This window comes from Eutrema salsugineum, unplaced genomic scaffold (genome assembly GCF_000478725.1).
Source record: "Eutrema salsugineum unplaced genomic scaffold, Eutsalg1_0 scaffold_7, whole genome shotgun sequence".
Taxonomy (NCBI): Eukaryota; Viridiplantae; Streptophyta; class Magnoliopsida; order Brassicales; family Brassicaceae; genus Eutrema; species Eutrema salsugineum.
In genome coordinates this window covers 466203-476049 of record NW_006256486.1, presented here as the reverse complement: position 1 = coordinate 476049, position 9847 = coordinate 466203, and positions in this window count along the sequence as shown.

Here is a 9847-nt window from a genome sequence, read left to right as displayed (position 1 = left end):
AAAAAAAAGCGGGGCAAAACAGCAAAAAAGGCATCCATCCGTTAGAGAGCGTCAACCGAAGTCTAAGAAGGTGAAGACGAGTAACAAGCGTCACCCTGAATCCTATGGAATTTATTCATATTTTACTGCAGGTCAAAATGCTGGAGCTGAAAATGTTGCAGGTGCCTCTGAAAGTACAACATGTGTCTCTAAAAGTACTGCAGGTGATAACGTGGTTTAGTTACTCTGAACTATTGTATTTGGAAATGTGATGTTTTACTCAGGATTACTAGGTATAACTACAGTCGACTATTGTATTTTGAAATGTGATGTTTTACGAGGGATTACTTGGTTCAACTACAGTCGACTATTGTATTTGGAATGTGATGTTTTACTATTTTTGAAAAAAAAAATAAACAAAGAAATACAAATGACGTGTCGTTTCGTTTTCCAACGGCGACTCCAAGAGTTTTTGGGGAGTTGTGCCCTCTTTTATTTAACATAGACTTAAGAAGTATTTGAAACACATTTCGTCTCCAATGGCAAAACAAGTAGGGATTTATGATTTGCCCATCGAGATGAAAACCAATATACTAAAGATGATAATCAGTAATTGCATACGAGATTACTGTTCCGCTAAAGTGGCCCTTAGGGATTTTAACAAAATCTCCAAGGATCCAATTTTCCTACGGAGTGTGGATCTGTTAAACGTGCCCACACCTTGGGTCTTTGATATGTCATGGATGAAAATATTTAAGGACAGATGTTTGGCAGCAGGTAATCCAACTGCTTTATTCGAAAGAGATTTTTCAAATATTTTCTATGACCGTAGTATCGAGGCAGGGATGCTCTATGGTTACATACTGCCACAAAATGTTTGTCCTCATCATGTCCAGATGCGAAGTGAGCTTAACATCTGTGACAGATATTACTTGGGCGGAGGCAGTACAAATGCTTCGAATAATGGAACATTCAAGTATGAGGGGTTCCAACGCTAACCCTCCGCACACTACAAGAAAAACATCATTTTACGATGGCCGAAATGGTCGTTAATTCGTCGTAATAGGGCCATTACGACGGACTACCGACGATTTCAAAATCGTCGTAAAGTCATCGTCGTAATAGACAAATCGTCGTAAAATCGTCGTATAATATACGACGATTTCGTTTCGTCGTAACGTCGAGGCAAACAAAATCGTCATAAATGCGTCGTACAATTTAAGACGAGTTTACATCGAATTGCGTCAACTTGGTCTTCGCCTAGATCGTCGTTAAGTGGTAGTTAATGGTCGACGTAAGATCGTCGTAAAATGTACGACGCATAAATCGTCGTAAATCAATCGTAAAGTATTTCTTCATTTCGTCGTAAAAGCGTCGTAACTCTCGGACGTATAATCGTCGTATTTGTCGTCGTATATTGTAGTCGTAAAGTCGTCGTAATATATACGACGAAATTACGACGGTTTGAATAAATCGATTACGACGATTATACGACGTTTAATATAATTGAAAATTAAAAAAAAATAATTCGAATTAAAATTTAAGTAAAAAAAAAATAATTTACAATTTAAAATTTATGAAAATTTGAAATTAAAATTAATTGTAATTTACAAAAAAACCCTATAGATCTAAATGTAAATCTAAATCGTCGATCCCGTCACCGGCCTCCTCCCCATCGTCCTGGACGTGTTCTTTGCCGAGTCTTCGGTTTGATGGTTCCGCCGGCGCCTGATCTCCGGCTCTAGGAGGCTCAACCCCGAGAAATCGGAACATCTCCTCGTCCGTCTGCACCGGCGGTTGAGTCCTAGTAGATGACCCGACGGTAGAGATCCGACAACCCCATCAGCCCGCAGCTTGTCCAACTGCGCCATGAGTACCGGGTTGTCGGCTCCCATGATCTCGAAAAGACCGTAGAGCTGGTCGATCCTCGTCTCGTACCGGGTCCGCATCTGATCGATCTCCTGGCGGATAACCGGATCCGCCGGGACCCGGACGTGACCAGTCGCCGTAGTTCTCGGGGTATCGCGGATGGACCCCATCCCTAATACCCGCCCCTTTTTCTTTGGGGCAACCTACAAACATATAAAAACATTATGGTTAGAAATATAATTTAAAACTAAAGTTACATTAATTAAAAATAGTAGTTAAAATTAATTACATACCTCTTCGAAGATCTAGTCCATCTCCGCCACCGTCAGCGCCGAGGTCGATTAGACCGAGCTACCTCCGGGAAACGTTTGACGCGCCTGCTGAGTCAGCTGCGTCTGTCGCTCCTCGATCGCCGCACAGGCGGCGTTGTAGATCTCCTCCGCCCGAGGATCCGTGAATTCGCCGTTACGCTTTTTATGCGTCTCGGCGAAAACCTTCGTCATCGGAGGAAGTTCTCCTCCGTTATCGTCGACCTACAAAATAAAAATGAAAAAAGTAATTATTATCAAGAAATAAGAGTTTATTAGTTGAAAAAAAAATTAATGATTTTAATTTAGTTACCATCATAAGCCGTCTTCCGGCAAAAGGAATCTGGCCGGAAGTGTGCGTGACGTTCTTCTTATTTCCCGCATCGTCAGTAGCGTTCCTGAAAAATATTTTGATTAGAATCTACTAAAAGGAAAAAAATAATGTAAATATTAATGAAATTAACTACGACTTACCTAGATCCGGAACACTTGGCGGCCGTAGTCTGGTTGGTTGGATCCAACCAGTACTGGACAAGGCCCCGCCAGACGGTATTGGACATAGGCGCCGGCTTGGCCTTGTCGCCGTCGACCTCCCACTTCCGTTTCCAGTCGGAAACGGTGTTGTTGCGGCAGAATTTGACCTTCTCCTTGAAGGCCGTCTCCACACGTCCGTGTACGGATGTTTCCCAATGCCAGTTTTGCTAGGAAAAAAAAAGAAGTTAGTAATTATTGTAAAAAGTTAAAATTTAAAATTAAAATTAAAGGAAATGGTAAATTACTTACCGTAAAACACTTGAACCAAGTGTCAAGTGTGGCCTGATCCAGCTTCTTCCAGCTGGTATAGGGTTGTACGAAAAACCCCTTGATGATATCCGCAACGTTACGACCGTCTGCATTGTCGGTCGTAAACCTGGTCAAATGGAAAGAGAAATAGTTAATTAATATGAAATATATAAGACTAAATATTAATTAATTTAAAAATATTGTTGGCAAAAATTTACGTACCAAAAGGTGCCGGGGGCTCGATCCGGGTCGAGTTTGTTCATGGTCCCACGACCGGGTTGCGCCAGAAGATCCTGTACCGTAAACTGGGCATACGGTACAGGCGGGATAGGATCAGCCTCAGGCTCGGCCTGTGCGGGAGCCGCTGGTACGGCTGGCGGTGGTGGAGGCGATGGCGGCTGCGGAACAACGACCGGTTGGGAAACCGTCCGTTGTGTTCCCGAGGACTCCGGGATGGCTGAGCCGGTCGCCGAGGTAGACGGGGCCGAAACGTCAGAATCGACGAGCTGTCGGTAGTGAAATCTCTTAGCCCGAGGAGCCATCGAGACAGAATCTACAAAATTTAAAAAAGTTTGTTACTAATTTTCAAAAACATTTTATTAAAATTTACAAAATCCGGGCCTATCTAAATTCTGAAACCTAAATCTAAATTCCGAACCTAAATCTAAATTCCGAACCTAAATCTAAAATAATATGTAATGAAATTCATTTAAAAAAATACTTACAGATTAATTGGCTAGAGAGTAGGGAGAGAAGGAGAGATTTTTTTTTTAGAGAGATAGAGAGATTTCTAGAGAGAGAGAGGGTTTGAGAGGAATGAGCGACGAATGAAGAAATCTCGCGTTCCTTATATAGATTTTGTGATCGTCGTAAAACCGTCGTAACTTTACGACGGTTTTACGACGATTTGGTTGTATAACAGTCGGTCCACTGCATGACACGACACGTGTCGTGACATCATCGTCGTAAAGTCGTCGTAAAACCGTCGTAAAGTCTAAACTTTTATAACCTCGTACCTCGGATCAAAAGCCTATCCGGTTCAAACGTTATGACGATTGTACGACGATTTTGGGTTTAATCGTCATAAGACCGTCGTAAATTTACGATTATATTATGACGGTTTTACGATGTTTTTTAAAAAAGTGAGTAAACCCTAAATCTTGTAAATGGGATATTGCATAAAGAACAGTGCAGAGGTTATTGTATCCTAACATATAATAAAAGGTTTACAACTTTGCATGTATGATGGATTTATGACATGAGATAGTAAAAAATGAAATTCCGTAATCAAATATATAACCTTTCACTTAACATTTACGAAAACATGCATGAACTTGTAAATATGTATGTTTTTTTTCAAATTTTTAATTTTGATCAGATTGATAGCATTTCATACAAAATAAGATAACCAATCAAAAACAATTGTGAAATATCTTACAACCAATAAGATATAAAAGATTCAAATTCTTGGATTTCAACATTACGACGGTTTTACGACGAAATAGTGTACTCGTCGTAAAACCGTCGTAACTTTACGACGAAATTACGATGTTCGTCGTAAAGACGTCGTAATGTTGAAACCCTATTCATTCAGGGCTTAAAACCTAGACTTAGGGTTTAGGGTTTAGAAAAACCGTCGTAAAACCGTCGTAAAATCGAATTTTATGGTTTTTAAAAAATTCAAACAAACAAAGTTTCAAACTCATCATCACCTTCTTCTTCTGTATCATCGGGAAGATCTTCAATGTAACCACTGTATCTCTTGATAGGTTTTAAATGTATCTCTTGATAGGTTTGAAGCTGTATCTTTTGGGTTTGTTGAAGCAATAGGAAATGGCGAATGCATCACTTTTCTCTCTGGCAAACCCACACTTCTTCCAGCCTCTTCTTAACCATGCGTCGGAGAAAACATGGAAAGTGAAGATGGATGCTCGAAAGACTCACTTCTGTTTACAAAGAATTGAAATTCTGTTTACAAAGATTCTTAGAATAGAATTGAAATTATTATTGTGTTCTAAAAATTCTGTTTACAAAGATTGTTGTAAAGTGTTTTGATAATAACAAACATTCACTAAATACAATGCATGAAACTCAATCAGATTCATCTTCCTCTATTACTTCATCACCATCACCGTCTTCTTCCACCAAATCGTCATCATCGGTTTCAGCAAACTCATCATCAACTCCCGACATTCCTCCAGCTGATCATCGTCTTTCCAAAAAATCATACAATTGTCAACACATACATCTATCATCTCAGAAGGTAGACCAAGACTAAAAATCAACTTCTGAATTTCGTAGTATGTTCCCGCTGCCAAGTTATCCTCCGGTAGATACTCCTTCAGAAGATCAGCCCAATCATCCATGCAAACCTCAGCCAGGTTATGATCTGTTTTAATCGACATCATCCTAGCTGCCAACGATAATTTAGACAAGCCTTCTCTACATCTTTCGTAGATTGGCTGATTAGCATTGTCTAACAAATCATAAAATCGTTTGGCATCTACATTAGGTTCCTCAACAGCATTACCCGTATGCGTTTCATGAAATGCATCAGTCACCATTTCGTGCATCCTATCATGATCTACACTTTGGTCATATTGATACTGATTAGGCTGATGACCATAATTCGATTAATCAATATCAACATGACTTTGATAGTTACTACTACTACCAGCATTCCCATGAGTATTACTGTCATATCCTTCTCCATGTAGATACCAAACAAAATATTGCAGCATAAACCCTCTATTTAATAAATGCGTCCACACGGTTTTGGTTAGTGTATACCTCGTATTCTTGCATTTCAAACAAGGACAAAACATCTTCCCACTATCTTTCGTTCTCTCCATATTTGTAGCCTGATACATAAATATTTCTAACCCGTTCTTGAATTCTTCTGTCAACGCCCCATCTGAATCTTTACGCATATACATCCAACTTCTTAGCTCGTATATAGACATCTTGAAAATAAACTCAAAATACTATCTCTTTTTATTGATTAGACACTAAAGGAGGTGGTCTCTTGTGTCACGTCTAGCCACGTGAATGAAGTAAATTAACCTTATAATATTATTACTTCTTTGATTCAAAGTAATATCATAATTCGGGTTTTCAGCAATGGACAACCCAATATATAAGGATTTACAACACTATACTAAAATTTAAGAGACCTACAATGGGTCTCCAAGATGAAGATGCTCTTATGTTTGAATGATGATGTGCTGTGATTGAATGAAGGAATGAAGATCTATTTATAGGAAAATTTCGGGCTTTACAACGCTTTTACGACGACTTTTTACGATGGTTTTACATTCAACAATCATATTACGACGAGTTTACGACGATTTTGCGATAATCTACAATTGTTAGGTAAACATGTTTTAAATGTTTTTCACCTAACTCCTTTTTCGACGTACAATCGTCGTAATATGTACATCGAAACAAAGTCGTCGTAAATTCGTCGCAAAATTACGACGAATATACGACGACTTTACATTTACTAGCAAATCTCTCGTTATCGCTGTATAATCGTCGTAATTCGTCGTAAATTTTACGTCGAGTTTACGAGGATTTTTATATACGACGGTTTTACGATGGTTTTTAAATTAGACGTAAGATCGTCGTAAAAGCGTTGTAAATTTGCGACGATTTAAAATCCGTCGTAATGGACCGTTGGAAAACGATTGTTTTCTTGTAGTGGCAAGTGTGTGAAGAAAATGTTACTTTGGTTTTTCACAAAGATTGTAACTTGCACTGCGGAAACATGGACGTACCCCACAGTTGTCTTGTTATATACGGATCCATGGAGCACCCACCAATATGTGCGATATACTTGCTACTGGACAATGCAGACGGCAAAATTCAGTCAAATTATCAGGAGGTTCGCGAAGGAGTGGCCAAATTGATACTCTCACTGTTCTTCGCGAAGGAGTGACATATCTAGTGGACATTTCTATTAGACTATTTGTAAACAATGCTAAAAAATAAAAATAAAATAAAATGATGTCTAGCTTTTAAGTGTATCAACAATGTAAATGTTTAGTTTTGCTCAGAAAAACTTGGTATAACTACGCTCTAGTTATAATGTTTAGTACGAACCTTTGTTGTTCTGTCAAACACAAATAATTGTGAATTGGGGAGGAGAAGCAAGAGCGAAATGTTGTGTAAAAGAAAAGTGAAAGTAATACTTTGAGGTCAGAGAATGTCGCGTAAAAGTTAAAAACTCGATGGAATGTTCGACGAAAGAGGAGAAAGGTGATCATGTGTCAAGTAAAATATTATTATAATAATAAGAAATAGATTAAAGGAGACCCGTTTCCATATGACATCGTTTTATAAGAGGTTAACCAACTCTTAACTACCTATAAGCCAATATAAACGGATTTCATAATTAGAAGATGGCAAAATACAACCATGATAATAATCAGTATTTTAAAATATGGTCGTTTTCATGCTAACACTTATCAGAGACTACGAACCATGGTTTTAAAATACGAATCTGATAACACCCGACACTTAAGTGTCTTATGCTTCTATAGTCACATTGTCAAGCTTAGGCCATCAATGATGGAAAGCATACATATCATACTTTTTCTCGAATTTTGTTTGATGAACACGATGATAAATTTATTTTATAACCAATAATGAACTGTATAACCGGAATATATTATTTAAAATTCAGTCTTACTGCGAATACGTTATATCCACCAAAAGTACAAATATGTGGACGATGAGTATAACTGGAAAACAAGGCATAACTACGTTTTGAATTTCCAGTTACAATAAACGACATGTGTCCATAATAAAATAAATTATGTCGGCCACACATGAGTTACGATAGGTGTTCTTTACCTGAACACGTGTCCATGTGTCAAGTAGATTATTATTATAATAATAGGAAATAAGATTAAAGGAGATCCGTTTCCATGTGACATCGTTTTACAAGAGGTTAACCAACTCTTAACCACCAGTAAACCAATTTAAACTGATTTCATAATTTGAAGATGGTAAAATACGACCACGATAATAATCAGTATTTTAAAATATGGTCGTTTACATGATAACATTTATCAGGGACTACGAACCAGAGTTTTAAGATACTAAAAATAATGAAAAAATAATATGAATCTCACCACACTCGACACTTAAGTGTCTTATGCTTCTATAGTCACATTGTCAAGCTTAGGCCATCAATGATGGAAAGAATACGTGTTATACTTTTTCTCGAATTTTGTTTGATGAACACGTTGATATATTGATTTTATAACCTATAATGAATCGTATAACTGAAATATATTATTTAAAATTCAGTATTACTGTGAATACGGTATATCCACCAAAAGTACAACTATGTGGACGATGAGTATAACTGGAAAACAAGGCACAACTACGTTTTAAATTCCCAGTTCCAATAAACGACATGTGTTTTCACTTAAACACGTGTCTTATTGGCTAGAACAAATAGACCCCACTATAATTATTTATTATTTTCCGGGTTTATCCACGAAACTCAAATTTAATTTTCCTCCCAAAATAGACATTTCTAATTTTGAGTTTCCCCCCTAACATCAAAATTTAATAAAATATCTGGATTTAAGCACAAAACAACTAAAACACTCAGTTTTTGCAAAATAACAATTTTTTACAAGAATGCCAAGTCTCGGCTTGTCATCCGACTCAAAGCTTTCAAGCGGGAGCCCTCCACCTAAATTGTATGAAAATTCTCGAATCCCGCGATTCTGTTATTATCATCGTCAACCAATCATCAAAACTTCCCACACCGTTATGGATCCGGGAAGAAGATTCTTTGCTTGCAATAAGGAATACGTAAGGCAAGTTCAGCTGTTGATTGCTTTTAATTTCATACCAAAAATAGTTATACGGTTTGTGTCCTGTAAAATCTCGGATATCATCTCTTCAAGTGGTGTGATGAGGCGATGCTAGAAGAAATTCAAGATGTTCGGCATGATTTAACTGAGATGCAAGGCCAGAGTGGTTGGACTAGAACCATGAACCAGATTCACTCGACAGAGATTTCCCAGCTACAAGAATCGGTAAACAACCTGAAAGAGGAAATGGTTGAGGCAAGGACGCCTCATGTTCTCTTTTATGAGGTGGTTTGGGATTAGGTTTTGAAGGAAATGGATAGGGAATTGGAACAGACGCGACAAGAAAGGATATTTAAGGAAGTTAAGGACATGGTTGTTCTATCTGTTCTTGATGTGGCTTCGGTTTCTTTGACTATCTATCTGTTCAAGTAGTTACGATTCATGGTTCTACTCAAGACTTGTTCTACTCAAGACTTACTCAATTTTTCGAAAAACATGTTGTTACACCAAATAATACTGAGTATTACAAGTTTTCAATTTTCCGAAACACTTGTGGTTACACCAAATGATACTGAGTATTACATATTTTCAATTTTCGGAAAAATTTGTGGTTACACCAAATGATACGGAGTACTACATATTTTCAATTTTTCTAAAACCATATTGTTACACTAGATAATTTACAACGGAAAACAGTAAATTATTTTTACAATAATAATTTTTTAATAATAAAATATTTTACAATGGAAAACAGTAAAACATGAATTCATTATTTTAGGGTGAAAATGCCATGAATTAATTCATTGCGTGTGCCTCGATCATCAAGCGGGTCTCCTTCTCGAACTTATCTGGCTCCAAGACGCACATCCGGGCGATGTCTTAGAGGAAGTGCTCATCTTCCTCCACCTTAGGGTGAAGCAGCATATCATGGAGCGCTGGGAGGAATTCCTTCACCGTCATTCCAACCCTCCAGGTAGCGGGGATGAGTAGCGGATGGAATACACGGGGTATGTCGATGTTAGGGTGCAGAATCAGCGTTTTCCACGATACCTTTGGTGGCAAATGGATGGAGATGAA